We start from the raw sequence: 22402 nt of genomic DNA, 5'->3' as shown, positions 1-22402 counted from the left end.
ATCACAAACTACACCATTGAGATGTTCCTGTGTGTCACTCACTACAACTGCATCAAATTTGGATCAAATCAGTTAACAGTCCACAAGTTAGCCCACTTGCACCTCAAACATTTACGTGTCTGCCATCTTGGATTGGGGTGGATGACATCATCACAAACTATGCCGTTGAGGTGTCCCTATTGGTCACTCACTAAACTGTTCCAAATATGGTTCAAATTGGTTGAACGGACCACAAGTTAGCCCACACGCACCTCAAATGTTCACACATCCACCAACTTAATTACAAACGACACCATTCAGGGGTCCCTATGTGTCCCTGCAAGTGTACCCGATTTGGTTCATATTGGTCCAGGCATCGCTACGTTGATGGGGGGAACAGACACATGGATTGAATGCCAGGTGATCTCATAAACCTACTGGAAAGTAGATTAAAAATGGTAATGGAAACAGTGTTTGTACAGGAGAGCCAAATATACAACTATCATTGTGTGGTAAAGGAGGAGGATGGATACAATTAACTTCAATTAAGCATAAAAGTAGGGGAAGAAAGGGCCAAGAAATCACATGTTGTGGAAAGCTCATCAAGCTGGTCATATATGAATATGTGAGGAGGACAAACCAGGGGTGTGCACAAAACTGTCAGTATCTGGCCACCTGGCAGGGAAGTTCACAATACCAAACGGAGCTGCAGAAACAAGATACGGCTCAGAACAGTTCTTCTTTATCGGGCTTGGCTGCAAGCTGTCGACACGAAAGTTGACTAACGTTGCTTTCCAGCAGTGAATAGAAAGCTGGTGACGCAATTTATAGTACAAGCTGAGAGCTCCCAGCTGGCAGGAATTCAAGGCTTATCAGCCCTCTGCAAGAGGCGTTTACTCCTCCTGATAGTTTCTAGCTGTGTTCTTCGTCTTGTAACACGCCTCTGTTGTGGAGTCAGTGGAGGTTGCTTGCATAGCTCCTCTTCTGATTGGTCCATCACGGTTTCTGCTGTCTCAGGTTGTTGTGCCTGCTCTGAATCATCAGCCGGATCTGCCTCAGCCATTTCTTGGAAACTGACAGCCGGGCTCTGCCCCTCAGACAACCCTGCATCGGCTGAAAAGTTGACAGCTTCCCCTTTTCTCCTCGCTGTCTGAGATCGAGGGCGTGACAAAAACTGTATCTGCCAGTTTGGCTCAAATCCTAACTGCATTCGAGCTGAACCAGACCCAGTTCAAGTTTGAACAGAGCTGGCTCAATGCCATACTGGTAAAGGGGAATTGGTGAGGATTCCAATACAGGGGCAGAGTTGCTTTCCTAAGTATATGCACTTACAAGTACAAGCTGTGGCCACAGTGGTGGCCACGGGGGTGGGGGTGAGGTGCCCCCCCCACTCCCAGACTCCTCCTGAGTAGACCAGGCCGCCAGTGGCAAATAGGATACCTAGGGGTGCCTAGGGTGAAAACTGTGTGGTCACACAAATGTCAGTAAAATGGCTGCCACACATGCACAGAGGCCCAAACCGGGCTGCCACCAGCCTGGACTATTCAGGGAGAGAAGCTGCCACTGCCCAACCACCCCCAACAAGGCTGCTTTCACAGCCTCAACTCATATTTGTAAGTACATATTTACTCCCCTCCTGTCCCCGCTATACTTTGGAAAGCCCCACTGACTCTGCCTGTACTGGTAAAGGGGAATCCTCACCGGATTCCCCTTAATTAATTAATTGATTGATTGATTTGATTTCTATACCACCCTTCCAAAAATGGCTCAGGGCTTTACCAATATAGCTCCAAGCCAGCTCAGTTCAGCTCGGACTTTGATGGCCGAGGCCGGTCCATTTTGACTCTGAATCCATCGAGCCAAGTCGAGCCAGCTCAATGTCAAGCCCGGCTCAAACTGAGCCGGCTCGCCACCCCTAGGACAGACCACCAATGGATGGCCACACAGGCATGAACGAGACAGCAGAGAAAGGAAAAAAGACAGAGGAACATAACATGACTGAATATATACAGAAGGCTAGAGAGAGAGAGAAGTGAAATGTGGATGTGATTAGATTGAGAGATATAGAGAAGCAGAATGGAGTAAAAGAGGAAGTAGGTAAAGGGGAAACAGAAAATAAAGGGAGTGCTTTAGATAGATAGATGGCAGAAATAAGAAAACTGCTTTCATGCAATTTTAAAATGGATGAGGTGAAATATGTATCCAAGGGCAAGTAGAAGCAGAAATGGGGATAGATAATAGAGCTATACTGAGAAAAATTAAAACATTTATTTGTGATTTATGTATAGAAAAACATGAAGGTGCACACAACTTATCTTATGATTCAACTGAGGTAAACATGGTGATCCCCAACCACTATCTATTTGTCAAACTTCTAGGAAAGTATTGTTAATTTATTTTTAAACAAATATAGATATAAATAAAATTATAAAAATAAAATTATAACACGCATATATATATAATGTGTTCTTAAGTCTTTTTTGTTCTAGTTAAAAACAGGTCACACACCACATTCCAATTAAATGTCATGCCGATTAAGTTATTCTGCTGCAGAGTTTACAGGGTTATTGGGGTTTGGTTATAGAGTTTATTTCATCATCATTCAAACTGCAAACTATGTTCTGGTGTCACTAGCCATCATTCTGCTTGAAAAGTTCAACTCCAGGAGAGAGATGTAGGCAGCATAGTCCAATTAAAGCAGCAGTAACCTGACAAAAATATTGTCTTTACAACCTCAGCCTCAAGCATTGTTTAGTGAGTTTTTTCCTGTTGTACTGTAACCTACACAAAAGCGTTTCACAGTTGGGATGAAGTGTTGTCAATATAGTGGCATTTGAAAACGTTTTTGATGTGCACTGTCTTTTCCATGACTAAACACAATCAAATATGGTTTATTTAAAAATGGTTGATGACATCAAGTGTTTTAAACCAAGGGATCATATATTTAAAAAGGAAAACACTTTTCTGCATAGAATTGTACTTTTAAACTAGCCAATTTATTTCCAAACAATTAGGTTTCTTCCCAATCATTATAGAAAAGAGCAGATTCCAGAAATTCAGAAGTTACTTTTACTGAGAGTTTTGGAAGTGAACAATCTACACAAGCTGCAATGGATGAATTGCACAAGCTTTGATTCACATAGTTTTGGTTATCCAGTTTTCCTGGAGCCACACATTCAAGTCACATAATACTAACATCGCCAACTTCACAGAAGATAAACAAAGTTTACATTGCATTCAGCTGAAATAACAGGTGGAAGGCAGAATTGCATGGTGGTTAATCCACAGACTGAACCTACCTAGGATATTTGCTCCATTACTTTATTTTGTGAATGTCTGAACACATCACCTCCATGCTGCAGTAATCTGTCTCAATAAAAATTAACTATATTGCATAATACAAGCAATTATCTGAAAGTGAGCCCCAATAAGTGTAGCACATTGTATATGGGTTGTATATAATTGTTCAAGTTATTGTCATTAAAACTTCATTCTTTATTTTTCTTATGCAATTTCAAAATCTTTATTTTTCTTATGCAATACAACTTCAATATTCAACTGTTCCATAGATTTTATTATTGGCTGCATTCTGAATTAATGATAAATGCATTAAGATTAAGATACTATTCAAATTATCAAACACAAGAGTGTCAAGCGTGGAGACATGAATTTCACAAGTGCGCAGAAAGAAAATCCTGGCTTCTTGCATTGTCCATTTGACTCTTAGGATTTTCTATCACATTTCTATCATATTTAGGCATATCATATCTGCCTAGAAATCATTATTGTAACCCCATGCACACACATACACATTTTGAAATGTGAGTGGGTGAGAGAGAGTGTGGATGGGAATGGGGATGGCAAGGAAGGTAGGAAGAACACGAATGGCTTCAGACATTGTCTGAGCTGCAATGACCTATTATCTCCAGAGAATATTTATAGCTATGCATCATCACGGAAAAACCAAATCAGGTGAATCAGGAAAATTCATCTGCATCAACTCCACATATTTACTGGGTGATACACACATGGCACAAAAGGGGTGTGTGTTTTTCAGCATCAGCAATCCCAATATAAAACTTGATAGCATATGCACAAGAAATACAAAAGTGGCTCCAAGGTGATTTTAGTGTCACGTGTGAAAAATTCATCCAGCCCAAAGAGTTTGTGAATGAAGACAAAAGGCATCAAACAACAGACACTGATTTTTTTAAAAAGAAAACCAAGCTCTACAAGTGTAGTAAAACACTTCAGAAGTCTCTTTGGTCATGTCTGTTGCCAGTTCTCTATATTTCTATGTGAAAGGGAAAAGAAAAGGTAAAGTTGTGCCGTCGAGTCGGTGCCGACTCCTGATGACCACAGAGCCATAGGAACATAGGAAGCTGCAATATACCGAGTCAGACCATCTAGCTCAGTATTGTCTACACAGACTGGCAGTGGCTTCTCCAAGGTTGCAGGCAGGAATCTCTCTCAGCCCTGTCTTGGAGATGCCAGAGAGGGAACTTGGAGCCTAGATGCTCTTCCCAGAGTGGCTCCATCCCCTGAGGGGAATATCTTACAGTACTCACACATCAAGTCTCCCATTCATATGGAACCAGGGTGGACCCTGCTTAGCTAAGCGGACAAGTCATGCTTGCTACCACAAGACCAGCTCTCCTCTCCTACCATGTGGTTGTCTTTGGTAGAATACAGGAGGAGTTTACTATTGCCTTCTCCCGTGGTGCTACCCTATAGGTGTTTCCCATAGTCTGGGAAACATACCAGCGGGGATTTCAAACAGCAACCTCTTGCTCCCTAGGCAAGCTACTTCCCCGCTGTGCCATTACGTGGCTGTAAGGGGGAAAGTTAGTAGGAATATCTTATTAATACTATCATAATGTTATTTTTCAATGTTATAGTAAAGACTAACACTCTACAAGCCCCAATAGTAGGCAGACAGAGAGAATAGTTCTTTGTTGGCCATACCCCTTGAGAATTCAGAGTGCCACTACCTCAGTCTCCATCTGTTGGGACTGTGCAACAGCACAAAAGATGTAATAAACATTCAAGGAATGCAATTCCTTCCCCTCATCCTGCTACAAACACATGTATGCACACACATTTTATTGCTCTCTTGCCTCTCTTCTTCTGTTAATTCTTATAACAATAAGCACACCAGTTTTACTCAGATATAGTAACTGTGCCCAGAAACTACTGGTGGACATCGGTATCCGCAGAGGTGCTCTGCTGCTAGTGTGGATACAGAGGTATTAAGTCAATGGGAATGGTGAAGTTAGGTCCCAGGAAGCTTGAGAAAAGGGCCAAAATCAACCAAAAATGTCCCCAAGTGGGGGGGGGGATGCCCTGCCCTGCCATGCCCTGCAAGTCTCCAGCTGTCCAGGAATGCCCCCCCAAAGCCCTCAATTTTTCAGCAAAAAAAATCACAAGGGGAGACATGGTTGGTTTGTTTTTTAAATGAGCCACAAAATGGCTCCTATTCTTAGAATGGCAGCCATAAACTGGGGTGGGTTTGTTTGTTGGCTATTTTTAAAATTCATATTCTGAGGTCGGGTGTCAGTTTCCCGACCATGGGTACATATATCTGCGGATGTTGAATCTGCGGATAGCGAAGTTCTGCTGTATGTCCAGTAGCAACACCCAGCTCTTTAGCAGTGCCAAGTGCTACCTCTTGTAAATTAATGTGGTGTTTTACCACCACATGATGATATTGCCCTCTGCAATTCCATTTGTGCAGCTATAGAACCTGGTCCAAGCCACTTGAGGTCTGAGATTGTCACACTGATCATGATCTGGTAGTAACTAGCCTTGTGAATGGGGGAGATAAGCAAACCAGCCTCTTGCGTCTTCCACTTTTGAACTTTACTGCTGCCACCAAATGGAAATATTTATTACCTGTCTGCCTTCCCCAAACAGCCCACAGCATCCCTCAGTCTCTGACAACTCCCATAGAGTACAATGGCAAGTAAGCAATGGGGTAGGGAACAAGACTCAGAGACCACAAAGGATCTGAACAAAGTTATGTCTTTAGAATAAATAAAAATAAAATAATCCAATTTATGTTCTTAGAAGTTGTTTTCTGAATAGTTTATTTTTTGTATAACCATATGAGCAAAACATTATAAAACAAAGTAGGATAAACACATTGGGTTATCCTGTCTAAAGCTGTGTCTCTCAGGTAGGGGTGTGCACAGCTGAAGAGAGGGAAATCACCCAGTTATGATCATATCCCTCCAGATTTTTTGTCATCTAACATAGAATGGTGGGCTCCAATTCTGGCTTCACAATTCTCATATATAGATCTAATGGCCCATATTCCCAAAAACTGGGGACTCGCTATCATCGTTCCGATCCATAAAAATGGTTTGTGAGATGACCCGTGCAATTATAGACCGATAAATTTGCTTAGCGAACTCTACGCAAAGCACTTATGTATTAAACTCTGTGAGTGGATGAATAAAGAAGGTATTATAGAACTGGAACAAGTGGGGTTTACAGTAGGTAGATCAGTAATGGATCATTGCACTGTATTGCAACATCTAATAGAAGAATATGTGTTTGAGAGAAAAACATCTCTGTACGCAGTCTTTATTGATTTCTGAATGGCTTTTGACTCCATATCTAGATATATACTTTGGGCAAAACGACTTAAAACCTCAATTGATAAAAGATTACTGTTATTAATATATAGATTGTATGAAAATTCAAATCTTTGTGTACGCCTTAACCCTGCAGGCCAGCTTTCAAAGAAGATACCTAGAAAGAAGGTGTTAGACAAGGCTGTATATTAGCCCCTTTTCTATTTAATTTTTATGTTAACGGGTTAATTCAGCAGCTACAAGACTCTGACATATATGCTCCAAAACTGATAGACAAACATCTTCCAATTCTCACGTATGCTGATGATGCCGTGGTCCTGTCACAAACCAGAATAGGTTTAGACCTTGGGCGTTTTAGCTAGTTACTGTAAGGAAGAACAGTTAATAATAAATTTTGCAAAGATGAAAATTCTTCTCTTTAGTATTAAACATCGGTCTTTTAATTGGTTAATTGAAGGTATAAAGGTAGACCAAGTAAAACAAATTAAATATTTTGGGATAGTTTTTCAATTTAATGGCCATAAAACTGCCCATATTAGATCGGTGGCAGATACAGCTAAGCGCAGTATTGGAGACATACTGAAATTTTTTTGGTCCCAGGGAGGGAGTTACATTCCTGCAGCCATAACACTTTATAAGTAATCCCTCAGCCCCTCTATGGGACACAACTGGGACCGTATACCAATTTCAACGATCTTGAAAAAAATTAATACTCGGTTCCTAAGAACTGTATTTGGTGTACCTAACTGTGTCTCTAATTCGGTGATCCGCCTTGAGGCGAGTTTACTTAAATTGGAAACTAGAGTTTGGCTACCAATGATATTTTATTGGATTAAATTACATCTTCACCCATTAGGGCTAATCCCAAAACTTTTGGTGGCCGAGCCTCAGACATCCTGATCCCGGAAAATAATAGATAAATTATGTCAATGTGGCCTATCACCTGCCCTACTGTTAAGAGAGTGGTGATAATGCAGCTTGTAGCCTCGTACGACAGAGATTAATTGATATTGATATCCAAGAAGAGAAAGCCCGCCTACCATCCTTTTATAAACAAATATACACATAGTCGGATCTTGTTCCGGCAACATATCTATTTACAGTTTCTTTGAGCAAGTTGGGCACTTTCTAGGGCTAGGTTTGATGCTTTTCCCTCTGCAAAGCTTTATGCTAAGTATCTGAAATTACAGTATGAAGATCGTAAATGCTCTTGGGGAAGGGTGATTGAAACTATGGTTCACATTCTTTTAAAATGTCCAATCTATCAAAAATTGAAGTGTCAACTAATTAGCCCGTTGATAAAAGATATCAAGGGACAGACAGACGACTTTGTTGTAACATACCTATTAGCAGATAAGAATGTAACAGTATCATATGTAGTAGCTAAATTTTCTTATGTTGCTACCAGAATGCAAAATTTAAAGGAATAGATTTTTAAGGTAACTATATATAATCGTTAATGTTCATCTTTATATCTATGATTGACTGTTTTAAGTATGTAAAGTTTTCTTCTTCTTTTTGTTTGACCAATGACCGTAAATAAAGATTGACATGTAGGGGTGTACACGGACCAATCTGTGATCGAACCAGACCACCGCAAACCAGGCAGTTCAAGCGGTTTGATCGCAAACCATTCCAAACCAGTTCAAGCTGGTTCATCAGTTTGCCCAGCCCAGCCAGTCGTTCAACCAGTTGGTGGTGTGGCGGTTCGATCTGAATTCAGACTGAACTGCTGCATGTGGTCCATGCATACCCCTGCTCTCATGCAGCCAGTCTCATTTATTCTTAAGGCTTTCAGCAACTGCTTTCTACCTGCAACACCTCTGATCCTTCTTCCTCTTCCTTCTTCCTAGTCAATCTCTCTCCCCCCATATCTCTCTCTCTCTCTCTCTCTCTCACACACACACACACACAGCAGCACTTCTCCAACTTTGCCTTTTATACCCTAAAGCTACTTCCCCATCTATAAAGTAGCCAATCAGGAAGGCAGATTTTGCATTCTTGGTTTCTGTTTCATGGACTAACCTTTTCACCTCAGACTGTAACTGTTTTCCTGGGCTAATCTTTTTACCTCAAGATGTAACTCCTTTCCTTGATCAGGAATAGCAATCTTGGCTCTCCAACTTCTGGTGAACTACCAATCCTATCATCCCAGCTGGAGAGCCAAGGTTAGTCTTTTGACTTCCGGTTGTAAATTATTTCCTGGACTAACCTTTTGACCTTAGGCTGCCATTTTAAAATATACAACACAAGCATATCACAAAGTGAAGGACTTAATTTCAATCCTTCACACTCTGATAAGGCAATGCAGAGAGTTTCAAAGAAGGCAAGAGGACAAGAGGAAGATTTAAATTGAATCAGGAATGTAAGATGAAGGCCAGAAGAATAAATATTGGTTAAAAGGGTGGTATATATTAGAGAACATGAGCAATTTTGCCAATAAGACATAAACCAAGATAAAGCACAACAATAGTTTGGATTGATGATTTAACAGATGCCATCCTTCTAGCAACTGCAATTTGGCTATAAGATTACTACTGCTACTATTCATTTATATAGTTCTATCAGTGGACATAAACAATAAAAAGACAGGTTCCTGCCCAAAGGTGCTTATAATTTCAACATTAGAGAAAACAACAAAGAGAAGGGAAGAATCACAGACAAAAGGGAGCAAGGCAAAGCCAGAGAGAATGTAAAGAAATGCTAGACATGATAATAAAATGCACCTTTGTCTCTTCAGAGACAATTTTTAAAAAATAGTCATGGTGCCGCCGATTCAGATTAAGCTGTTTTTTTACCCAGGAGAGAGACTATATGCACCCATGGCAGCTTCCTTCCTAGGGTGAATGGCAGTTTCAGGTTCTGACTCAGACTAGGACTGTGGTGCAGGAGGGAATGGGGCCATAGCTCAGTGGTAGAGTATCTGTTTTGCATGCCTAAGGTCCCAGGCAGCACTGGGAAAGACACCCACCTGAAACCTTGGAGAAGCCACCGCCAGTCAATGCAGACTATACTTAGCTAGATGGACCAATGGTTTGACTCAGGTTAAGGCAGCTTCCTATACTCCAATGAAAGTGTTTAAAAACCCTCTCCCTTGTGCTGTACTCCCAGTATGGATTCCTCCTCCCCCTGCAGTGCTTACTGAATTTTAAAATGGGAAAAGCCTTTAAAGATGATAAATTTAACATCACATCTAGTCTGACCCTTAGACTTTGTTTAGTCCATGTGGACTAAAGGGGTTAAGGCAAGGAGGACTTCAGAGAAAAGATGGGCATGAGGAAAGATTGAAAGGAAGACAGTGAGGTGGTATAATGCTGAGCTAGAGGAGTAAATATCACAGGCAAGGCTGTGAGGAAATATTATAGAACACAAGGTGGAACAAGGCCACGAGAGAGATTTAAAGAGAAGAATAAGGAGATTCTGTTGGATACAGAAGGAACGAGAACACATGGGAGATCTGAGGAGGAGCACCATGTGGTCTGAACAAGACCACATGAATTATTCTGGTTGAGGTGTTCTGGGTAGAAGTGAGGAGACAAAGTCAAGACAATGGTAGGTTTGGATTGTTTGAAATTGTCTGGAATAGTTCCCACAGTCTACAAAGAGTTATATTTCAGGGATGCACATGCTTTGGGAATATAGAAATATTGTAAGACCGAAATAATTTGCAACTCTGAATGTTTCCCATGTCTTACCACACTATCGTTCATAATAGCTCCAATATTCTCATATTTTCTCAGATTCACAAATATTCTCTCACCAAATTCTCATAAAGAGCTGGCCTAAACCATGTAAGAAAACATAGTATCACTCAAGACTAACTCTTCATAAAGTCTTTATCGCATCAGTTTGCATATTAAATGTTTAATTTAAATATGCCCTCATGGGGTGAGAGGTGAGCTGGTCTTGTGGTAGCAAGCATGACATGTCCCCTTAGCTTAGCAGGGTCTGCCCTGGTTGCATATGAAAGGGAGACTTGATGTGTGAGCACTGCAAGATATTCCCCTCAGGGCATGGGGCCACTCCAGGAAGAGTAGAAGGTTTCAAGCTCCCTCCCTGGATTCTCCAAGATAGGGCTGAAAGAGATTCCTGCCTGCGACCTTGGAGAAAACACTGCCAGTCTGTGTAGACAATACTGAACTAGATGGACCAGAGGTCTGACTCAGTATATGGCATGTTCCTATGTGGTGAGATCTAATATCCAGGTGGTCAAGAAATGTTGGCTCAGTTGATCAGCCAGATAAAATGTTTTGCTCATCAGATGGTTCCTCAAACTATGTTGGTATATTACTCATCAGGCCACATTTTTTCACTAGTCACAGACTAGCAGACTAGTGGATTTCCTGAGCTTTGCTAATATCTATCTTGTGAGGATAAAAAAAATCTGTCAAAAGTCTATAGTGTGCTTCAACATGTTAAATGCATCTTTTCTGCCACATTCAGATGAAATATGGAAATAATTGAGTCACTTTTTGAAAAATAAAATAATCAAAATATAAAATGTTGATCACTTCTGCTACTCTGTCAGCAATAGCATCATGTTGAGGAAGTTTAATGGAACGTTTGATTAACCAGTCCGATTGTATTGTTTAGGATTTATATTACCATTATTTTACTTTGAGTTACCTGTCATCATCATACTTTAATTACGGTCTTTGACCAAAAAAATTGAGTTACCTGTTATTTAATAATGATTATAATAAGCATTTGCAGTATTTTGAAGGATGTAAACTGTCACATAACAATGCTTTAAATTTAAAACAACAGATAAAATGATAACAGAATACAAATCAGTCAGCAGGATGATAACAAACCAGCTATTGAGATCAATTGTTGCTTACTTTCCATCTATCTCCTATTTGAATTCATTATCTTCTGTTTTATGGAATATATTGACTCACACACACACACACGAACAGGGTGTGTGAACAGACGCATCTGTTCACCCAGGCTTTTAATTAAATACTGTTTCAATAGTTTTAACATTGTTTTAAAACATTGTTTTAAAATTTTAAAATGGTTGTAATATTTTAACTTTTTTTGTTGTCTTTTATTTTGTTTTAACTAATGTTTTAACTTTTCCATTGTCATTTATTTTGTTTTGTTGTAAGCTGCTCAGAGATGCAAGTTTAGGGCGGTATAAAAATATGCTAAATAAAATATATAAATAAAATAAATTTAGCCACTAGGTGTCAATTGAACAAAAACAAGGAAATATTTTGTGATTCTATATTAGAAAGTTGAAGAGGCAAAAATAGTCTCAAAAGCAGAATAGACCTTGCAGTCAGAAAGAGAATGACAGTAACTTCCATTTCCAGATCTTGTATTTAAAATTATCTCGTAAATTACAGTTCTCAGTTACAAACACATAGATATATTAGTTGGGTGTTGCAATGAGGCGGCAGTACCGAATTTTATTTATATTCTGGATGGGATGCAATGATCCACTATGCAGCTAATCTGATGAGCCCAAAGTGCTCTGGGTCAGTAAACTGGTTATTCAAGGGGTGAGGTAAATCTGGTCCTGGATGGGATCATACTCCCCTTGAAAGACCAAGTTCACAGCTTGGGGCTCCTTCTGGACCAGCTATGACTGGTACACCAGCTGCAACCCTACTTGGAGAAGTCAGACCTGACATCAGTCACTCATGCACTAGTGACAACATCCATATTGGATTACTGTGATGCACTCTACATGAGGCTGCCCTTGAAGATGTTTCAGAAGCTTTGGCTGGTCCAGAAGACTGCTGCAAGGATCTTCATGGGTGCTAGTCATGTCTCAAGTATTACACCCGCCCTGCAGCAGCTTCACTGGCTGCCAGTTTGCTTCAGGGCCAGATTCAAATTGCTGGTTTTGACCTCTAAAATCCTACATGACTTGCAGCCAGGTTATCTGTCAGACTGCATTCGCCCATATGAATCTGACAGGGCCCTTCGCTCATCTTCTCAAGCCCTGCTCATTGACTGAGATTCGGTTGGTGGGAACAACAGACAATACCTTCTCAGTTGTGGCCCCTAGGTTCTGGAATGCCCTCCCAGAAAAGCTTCACCATGCTCCCTCCCTTAGAGTTTTTAAAAAAGATCTTAAAGTCTACTTGTTTCAAGAGACTTTTTAATCCATTTTAATTGCAGTTTCATGGGTTTTTAACTTTTAATCAGGTCTGTTTTAACTGATTTTATTCTATAGTGCATTTTATTTGTTTTACTGTTTTAAATTATTTTATTTATTTATTTAACATATTTTTATACTGCCCAAAACTTAAGTCTCTGGGCGGTTTACAACAAAGCATAAATTATGCATAAATTATGCATGGTGTGGAGAGAAAGAAATTTTTCTTGCTTTCTCATAATAGTAGAACATTCCAATAGTAGAACATCCCATAGTCATCCCATGAAACTAATGGTCGGGAAATTTAGGATCAACAAAAGGACGACTTTTTCATACAGAGCACACATTCTAGGATTCTGACACGTTTTAAAAGTCTCTAAATACACATTTATTCACCCAAGCTTTTAAACTAGACTTTTAAGGTTTTAATTTCTGTTTTACATTGCTGTAAACTGCCCAGAGACAGAAGTTTGGGGCAGTGTGCAAATATAATAAATAAATAAGTATGGGACTACGACTAAATGTAAAGAAGACTAAACCAATGACAACGGGTACAGAAACTAGCCTCAGAATTGATAATGAAGACATTGAAGTGGTGCAAAGGTTCTGCCTTTTAGGATCAACCATCAACAGTAAAGGATCTAGCAGTCAAGAAATACGCCACAGACTAGCACATGGCAGGGTTCCAATGAAGGCCTTGGAAAGCATATTTAGATGCCGTTACAAGTCTATATCTACAAAGATTAGTATCGTTCAGACAATGGTTTTTCCCGTGACACCCTATGGATGCAAAAGCTGGACTCTAAAGAAGCAAGATAGAAAAAGTATTGACGCCTTTGAACTTTAGTGCTGGAGAAGACTTTTGAGGATACCATGGACATCCAGGAAAACAAACTAATGGATCATAGAACAAATCAGTCCAGAAGTTTCACTCGAAGCACAAATGACCAGGCTTAGACTATCATACTTCGGACACATTATGTGAAAACTGAGCTCCCTTGAGAAGTCTATAATGCTGGGGGAAGTTGAAGGAAAGAGAAGAAGAGGACGACCAGTAGCAAGGTGGATAGACTTGAATACAACGGCAATGAGAGACCTTAAAGGTCAAGTTGAAGACAGATCATCCTGGAGAGAATCTATGTGGTCGCTAAGAGTTGACACTGACTTGACACTTAATCAATCAAATCAAGAAATTAAGTAAATAAAACAAGAATAATCTATGGAATTCTCTGCAACTAGACTGGATGGCTTTAAGAGGGGCTTAGACAAATTCATGAAGGACAGGAAGTGGTGGAGGAAGGCCAGCGATGGCCTGGGTTCAGCCCGCCACCGCAGCCCCCTAGCCCCACCCCCTGCATCAGCGTCTGATGTCTGATGGCAAAGGTTAGCCACACTCCCTGCACCTGACATCAGACACAGGGGGCATAGTTTACCTTGCAAACAAGACTGCACAGCCTCGTTTGCAAGCAAGATCGGCCAGTGCCACCTTCGTGCGGCCCCATTTGAGAACTAAACCGTGCCCCCCGCGTCTGGAATCAGACATGGGGATGTGGCTGGGGAACAAGGTATAGCCCCTGAGGGGCGGCGGCCTGGGTTCTTTGAACCCATTCATGCAATGGTTGCTCTGCCCCTGAGGACAGGTCTATAAATGATTACTAGTCTAATGGCTATAGGTTGCTTCCAGCCTTAGAGGCAGCAGTCTCTCTCCTGCTGTTGCAGGGGAAGCAACAGCAGGAGAGAGGGCACACCTTCATCACTTGTCTATGGGCTTCCCAGAGGCATCTGGTGGGCCACTGCATGAAACACGATGCTGGATTAGATGGGCTTGATCCAGCAGGGCTTGTCTTGTGTTCTAAATTATATATCACTTTTATTTTTTTACTGTTGTGCGCCACCCTGAGCAGTATTGTGCTGGAACGGGAGGATATAAACATTTGTAATAATAAAATAAAATAAAATTAACTGAACCCTCACAGAGCATCTGTACACTAGGACTTTGTTGCTCTCATTGCCCCCTGACACAGCCCTTGCTTTATTGCTCAGTGTCAGCCACCCACTCTCAGATGCTCCCTAACACTCGCTTGTTCACTCAACCGCTCCATGCTCACTCACTTGCCCCTCCCTGCTTGCTCACTCACTCACCTCCACCCTCTCCTCTTCCCTATCTGCATATGGAATCCCCGCTGTCAATCACCATGGTGCTTCTGTTCTGTTACCTCTGATTGATAAAGCACTGTGTGGGTGTAGCTTCCCACATACGACCTTAGTGTATTAGATAGATAGATAGATAGATAGATAGATAGATAGATAGATAGATAGATAGATAGATAGACAGACAGATAGATAGATATTGTGGCTCCTGGCTTTTCCTGCCAGTCATGATAATGCATGAAAGCTCTTATACCAGTGCCAGACATGAAAGGTAGTATTTTTCCCAGCATTTTCCCTATACAGTGATTAAATCTTGATTTTCACATAAAAATAGGAACATAGGAACCTGCCTTATATTGAGTCAGACCACTGGTCTATCTATTGAGTATTGTCTACCCAGACTGGCAGTGGCTTCTCCAAGGTTGCAGGCAGGAGTCTCTCTCAGCCCTATCTTGGAGATGCCAAGATAAAATACTTGCCAGTAAAATCCAACTCTTTGCAATGGAATTAGCCTGAAACATCTGATTACAGATTCTTCTTGTCATATGCTAGAAAAGCTGTAGCTCCTAGGAACTCTGATGCAAAAATTACCTTAAATGTGCATATAAAAATTAGATCAATTTAAGGGCTTGTCTGTAATATTGTGTTTACAGTTTTGCTGCCACAAAAGAGTAAGTGTAATTCATAAGACATCAACATCTAAAGAACTTATTTGCAAGCAAATCAGCTAGGCACTTAAGAACTATACGTGGTGCAATTGTTCACAGGTGCAAAACAGCAAAACTGCACACGCAAAAATTGGGCCCAGTATCAATATAATTATTATTAAGTTTAGAAATACTAAGTTCCTGTCCCTGTGGTGTTCATTTTGATCAGACTGCTTAATGAGATATTGCTTAGGCACAAATGCCATCGGATTGGACTGGGACCAATCAAAAATACTGCAGGGACTCTTACGCGCAGCAGGTTTTACTGCGAGTTTATGGGGACTCTTTACTGCAAACTTTAAGTTGGCTACACTACAAATCAGGCTACACTCTAATGTACAATGAAAAACCCAAATTGTGTGTGAACTGCTCCCTGATAACTCGCAGGGTCTTTGGGGTAAATCCAGCCAATATGTGAACATACCACCTCCATTCCAGAGAAGATGTGAGTTTAAGGGCTTCAAACACACATGAAATAGCACAGGTGGTGATGGTTTTGCTGCAACTCGAGTTGGGATTAGTTCTTATCAGCATGAGGAGATGCTTCTCATGCAGTCACTGGGACCTATACCCTTGATCTGAAGAGCTCTGCTTTAGCAGCCATTAGGATCAAGTTGGGGGAAAACAGCATCATTTACTAGAAACATCTGAGAGGAATACTCCCCTGTCTAGAAGAAAAGCAGTGAAGTTTGAGGATTAAAAAAATGTGGATCACCTATAGTAAAAAAAGAAAAATAATTTTGCTAAACACAGAATTGTAACATTAGGTGGTAGGAAATTATTTATTTATTTATTTATTTTATTTTATTTGTATACTGCCCTTCCAAAATGGCTCAGGGCGGGTTCCAATTAAAACAAACCACTAAAACAGTAAAAAGCTAAAACAAATTAAAAAACAACATAACAATTAACAATTTAAAAGCATTTTAAAACAACAATTAAACAGTTACAGTGATTAAAAACCCCAAAATCGGGTTTTGAATTTTAAAATAGACCAAATATTTAAAAACCCCAAGTTTAGGAAGCTGAGAAAGCTTGGGTGAAAAGATAGGTTTTCAGGTGTTTTTTGAAAATTGCCAGAGATGGGGAGGATCGTATCTCAGCAGGGAGCGCATTCCACAATCTCGGGGCAGCGACCGAGAAGGCCTGTCTCTGTGTAGCCACCAAACGGGTCGGCGGCAACTGGAGACGGACCTCCCCAGATGACCTCAATGGGCAGTGGGGCTCATAATGAAGAAGACGCTCTCTTAGATACCCAGGGCCTAAGCCGTTTAGGGTTTTGTAAGTTATAACTAGCACTTTGTATTTTGTCCACAAACTTACTGGCAGCCAGTGTAACTCCATCAGTAAAGGAGTAACATGGTCTCTCCGAGATGACCCAGAGACCAACCTGGCTGCCACGTTCTGAACCAACTGAAGTTTCCAGACTACGTACAAAGGTAGCCCCACGTAGTGCGCATTACAAAAGTCAAGTCTGGAGGTTACCAACAGATGTACCACAGTTTTGAAGTCATTGATCTCGAGAAACGGGCACAGCTGGCGTATCAGCTGTAGCTGATAGAAAGCATCCCTGGCCACCCCCTCAACCTGAGAAACCAGGGAGAGGTGGGAATCCCAGACTGCGAACATGTTCCTTTTGGGGAAGTGTGACCCCATCTAGAACAGGCAGATTACTGGTAAAGTGACTAAGAAAATTTAATCAATACAAGTTACAATTAATATAGGAACTAGGAAAAGTATAGATGAAATATGTTGCTTAAACCACTGTTAAATATTACAATAAACATAAGACGTCTCTGGGAATAACCTCAAACTAAATACCAGCTTAACAGCAACCATCAGTGTTGCTACTCCCAATGTTTTCTTTCCATCCAATTCCCTACTGTCTCTCGGGATCAGCCAATTTTTTACTTTTTTATTTTTTTTATATACTTTTTATTTTTTTATTTTGAAGGACCTTTGGTTTCTGAGACAGAGTGACCTTACTGAATGTATTAATTCTGCTAGTTTCAATTTGTATTTTAGTGCTTATATTTGTTCCATGATCTCATAAAGTTTGTTTTACTATATTGTTAAACTGCAGTGAAAACATGTGGCTTAGTTACTGAGATATCAGATCAAATAAGATTCCCATGACATAGAGGTCAAATCCCAACAAGCTCTAGAAGAGAATGCTTTATAAAGCAAATAGTAGGGAAAGTAAAAGGATTCCACAAGCCACATGGGCAGGTCCAATTACGTTGGTCTCTCACATGATTGTCATGGGGTGACTGATCAGGTTTTAAGGGAACTTCACTGGGTGCCGAAATGTTTCTGGGTGAAATACAAAGTACTGTTTATTACCTATAAAGCATTTAATGGCTTGGGTCCAGAGTATTTAAGAGAGCACCTCATTTGTCATGCACTCTGCTGCCTGTTACAATCTTCTGGAGAGGTCCAGTTACGGTTGCCACCAGCTCGTTTGGTGGTGACCCAGGACCAGGCTTTCTTCGTGGTTGCCCTAGCTCTGTGGCTATGGAATATGCTCCCTGCTAAAATAAGAGCATCTCCTTCTCTGTTTGTTTTCAGGAAGACCCTCAAGATTCACCTGTTCTCACAGGCTTTTAATTAGAATTAATTTTAATAATTTGTTTTAATGATTTTTAGTACTGTTTTATGCTACTGTTTTAATCGTTTCATGTATTTTAATCTGTGCTGGTTTTTAAATATTATTTTTAATTTTGTACACCACCAAGAGATGTACATATCAGGAGGTATAAAAATATGATAAATAAATAAAATAAGTTTACTTCATTACTCTCCAGTGGTGTGGGATTGTACAATTAGGGAGCAGTTCCCATGCCACAGTGCATGTGTGTGTATATACGTGTATATTTGTTTTTGTGACAGGTACCACAAAATAACGAATAATCCAATAAGAACATCCTAGGATTGTCAGCTAACAAGAATGAAAAGTAAGACAGCTTTTACGATAAGCCATGCAATGAGCATTAAAAGTCTGTGAGTAGAATAATACAAGAGGTATTTTTGTCTCCATGTCCTCGACTGAAGATTTGAAAAGCAATTCTCATATTCTAAAGAATGACCAAATCTGTGCTTGTTATATATATGCGACATAAGATATATCACCATGCCTGTGACAGCATCTCTCTTGAAAACAAATCCAAAGAAAACATCAATCTCCTATTGTTTGCTGAAACATATATGAAGCCTGAGGACACATATCCAGGAACACAATACAGGTGGCCCTCATTATTTGCAGTCCCGGCACCCACAATTTTGCATATCCGTGCTGGTTCAGAGGGACCCAGTTTCCTTATCTGCGGTTTTAAATGGGCAAAATTTTCCCATCTATGGTTCCTGGGTGGCCAGAAATGACTTCCGATGTCATATCCAGCCTTTTTTCAGCATGGAGCCATTTTGTGGCTCTTTAAAAAAAAATCTCCCAAGCATGAAGACCATTTATTCAATATAATATATCGCAGGGTTTGGTACCTCATCCAAGAGTAGGCTTTTTCTTTTAGAAGGAATTAATGCAGATAGTAAGAATATCATGTTTGTTATCTTTCAGTTCTACAGTCAATAATTTTAGAGTAGCAGGGGAGAGACATGATGGTTGAAGGAATTCAGGTCGACATATATAAACTTTATTAAGAATCTTTGTACTTGCTGGGTTTGATTATTTTGTTTCTCCCCCCACCCTGCACCGTTTCTTATGTTTTTTTCTGTTTTTTACATTTCTCTGTTAACATCTTTGTTAAAACAATAAATATTATAATAATAAAAATTCCCCAAGAATTTTCAAAAAAATTCTCAAATATTTAGAGGATTTGCAGGTTTTAGGGGCCCTTCAGGAGAGCAAGGTACTATGCTTTCTTCTCTTTTTTCTGCTTTTCTGGACCCTTTTAAAGCTCAAGGAACCTAACCCCCCAATTCCCATTGATTGAAGGTTTCATCATTCACTGTTTCCGTATTCATACCTATAGGCAAGTATGGAACCCCTGTGAATAACGAGGGCCATCTGTATCTGAAATGAATAATGAAATGAAGGAGAATTCAAGGAGGCTGAAAATGGTGATCATCTATGATAGGTAATGTTTTCTAGAGCTCTTTTTAAATGTTTTTAAATCCTGCCAAATCTTCACATATCAGCGACAATCTTAGCAGTGAAATAGACATGCATATAACCACCTTAAAGGATGTTTGCATGCATCTTAAGCTGGGCTATTGGTATGCTGTGATTTTGATTGCACAGGGCACCACACACACAAATGTACTTAGGATACATTTATCCTAACATACTTAGGATAAGAGCCAACATGATATTTAGAGGTTCAAAGTAAAATAGATGACAGAGTTCAATGAAAGAATAGCACAGATGGAAGAAGAAAGGGGTTTTCCAGTAGCAGACAATATACAAAAAGTGAATCTGTGATTGTTCAAAAAATAATTTATAGAAGAAACTGATTTTAAGAAAATATTCTGAAAAGAGATAGAAAAGAGGGGTTGTTTTCATCATATGAAGAATCACAGAAGAGTGCATGAAATAGAAGAAAACAAAAGGGGATTGAAGAAATGTAGTAATTTTTACATTTCCACATTGATTAATACACTGCAAGACATATCAGGCCCAGCACTGTAATAAGTGAAAGAGAACAAAGAGATACTATATGCAGAGGAAACAATCAGCTACTGAATGTTTGGATGAAAATGAAACATTTCACACAACAAGGTGAAAATCCTTTGATAAAAAGGCTTTATATCAACAGCAGGCAGTATCAACTTATATTATACTCTGCAGTCTTCTATTATAACCAGCCTAGGTCTTTTGAATTAATAGTGGTGTTTTGGTAATAGTTTTACTTTATTTTATTGATACTGAATCTAACAGCGCTTTGATCTGTGCTTTGATCACAGATATAATTTGAAAGTAATCAATGGCTATATAAAGGGAAGAAAAATACAGATGGAAATTGTAATCGCAATCAAGAAATTGAGGTCAATATATTATCAGAGAAAAAGACATACAAACAGCAGAGAATGAAACATGAAGGGAAAAACCTGTTACAAACTAGAGATTTGTGTTGTAATAACAGTGATCTAATGGGCCCACCCTGCATTGCCCTTGTTTTGCTGGCAACTAGCCCAACTAGTGGAGCATAATCAATTCCTCTTTGGAGGATATTGGAGTTCTCCCCTCTCTCAGCAGTTGGGTCAGCAGCAATGCACTGGCAGGGGAAGAGAATGGCACCAAGTGCAGGGACAGGAGGTGTGCACACAGCGTCGCAAGGTCCATGTTGCCCTCCGAGCTGCTGCTGGCTTATCCTTGAAGCCCTCCTATCAAAAACAAAGATGGAATTGATAGAGGGAAGATGTGCAAGGACTGGAAGAAAGAGAGAAGAGTATGTGAGAGGGGAAGCCCATCAAAATCGGTATAGAGGAGGATATTGGGAAGGAGATAAGTAGCCGCTATGAATGGAAAGTGACATTCATCTTTTTACTTCTTTAAATTTGGAGACAAACTATCTAATTGTTCAGACAGGGCTAGAAAGGAAGAGGAAAACGAAGAGGTGCATTTCCAGAGGACCACATTAATTTATATTTTGGTCCACTTTGGTCCATCATGTTACTGAAGTGATATCACACTTATTTTAAATAATTTATATTTAAAATATACTTTGCAAGAATCTTTTGAATCTCTCGGAATTAAAAGGTTAATAATTTGTCCTCAAATGCTTACATTTTTTAAAGCACTAATACATTTTCATGTTAATAAAGTAAAACTCGGGTAGACAAATTCTGTACTTTCTCGGGACCAAATGAGATGAGAGTGGGAGATCTGAGGAATCTTTTCTTCCTGCACCATTTAGCTGATTGAAATCCCACTCCACCTCAAAACTACAATTTGCCCTATGTGTGGAAAAACATATCAGTCCCCAGCTTTAGTGGGGGAGGGTGGCATGCAACTTCTATTGGAGGAGGAAAGGTTATACATCTTTGCTTAAGAGGGCCATAAGGACTGAGAGATTCATTCCAAAACATAGTATGCTTTACGAGAAGGCTTACTTAATTTTTTAAATGTTAAAAAGACAACTCGGAATCCTGGAGAAACTGTTGAATCATTTCTAAAAGGCCTCTAGAAGCTGACTGAATGCTGCTGATAAAAACAGAAACACAGGTTCTATAAATTCAGGGCTGATCAAACTCAGACCAAGCAGTAGACGCAACCTGAGAGTAATGCAGAAGAGATAATATCTACTGCATATTATAATGTCTAGAAGTAGATACAGCAGTCATTTTGAAAATGCCAAATGCACAATATGTTACTGCAAAAGAAGTATGAAAGAAAGCAGTCCAGCCATTTTAAGAACACATCGCAGCAAAAGGGCACACCCTTTTATTCTGCTTCCACAAGCTGCGAAATGATCAACGAATACAGAACAGCAGAAGTATTTGCCCAGCTACAGGTACACAATACAGGAAACGTTCAAAAAGGGGGGAAATGCTGGTATGTGTTGTATGTAGATAGTGTAAGATGTGACCACAGAGGAGCAAGGCAAAGGATTTATAAATGCTACTGGCTTTGTTGTCCATTGCACACAGAATCACAGAATAAAGTGGGACTTTATTCTGAGTAAACATGAATCACAGAAGCTAACTTTCTTTGCAAAATTCCATTTTCTTTGTAGAGCTTTGCAACTAGGTGCGAGCAAGCAAATCTCTCTTTCATTTCATGATGCAGGATTATTAAAGCTGAAGGCTTTTGTTGCAGAAAACTGTGCCACTTTGTTCTTTCAGGGATCTATGAACCACTTCTGATACCATGTCATGAGATACTTAGAGTAGTAGCCATGTTCTTC

General features: G+C 39.9%; 1 protein-coding gene across 6 annotated transcripts in view; it reads right to left on the bottom strand.

Annotated features, from left to right (window-relative positions):
- The window catches only part of PTPRN2 (protein tyrosine phosphatase receptor type N2), a 914460-nt gene that overhangs the window by 722724 nt on the left and 169334 nt on the right, over positions 1–22402 (bottom strand). The gene's annotated exons all lie outside the window — the stretch shown is intronic.

Source organism: Hemicordylus capensis, chromosome 6 (genome assembly GCF_027244095.1).
Source record: "Hemicordylus capensis ecotype Gifberg chromosome 6, rHemCap1.1.pri, whole genome shotgun sequence".
NCBI lineage: Eukaryota > Metazoa > Chordata > Lepidosauria > Squamata > Cordylidae > Hemicordylus > Hemicordylus capensis.
Note: the sequence above shows the minus strand (reverse complement) of the source record. Positions and strands in the feature narration are given on the sequence as shown.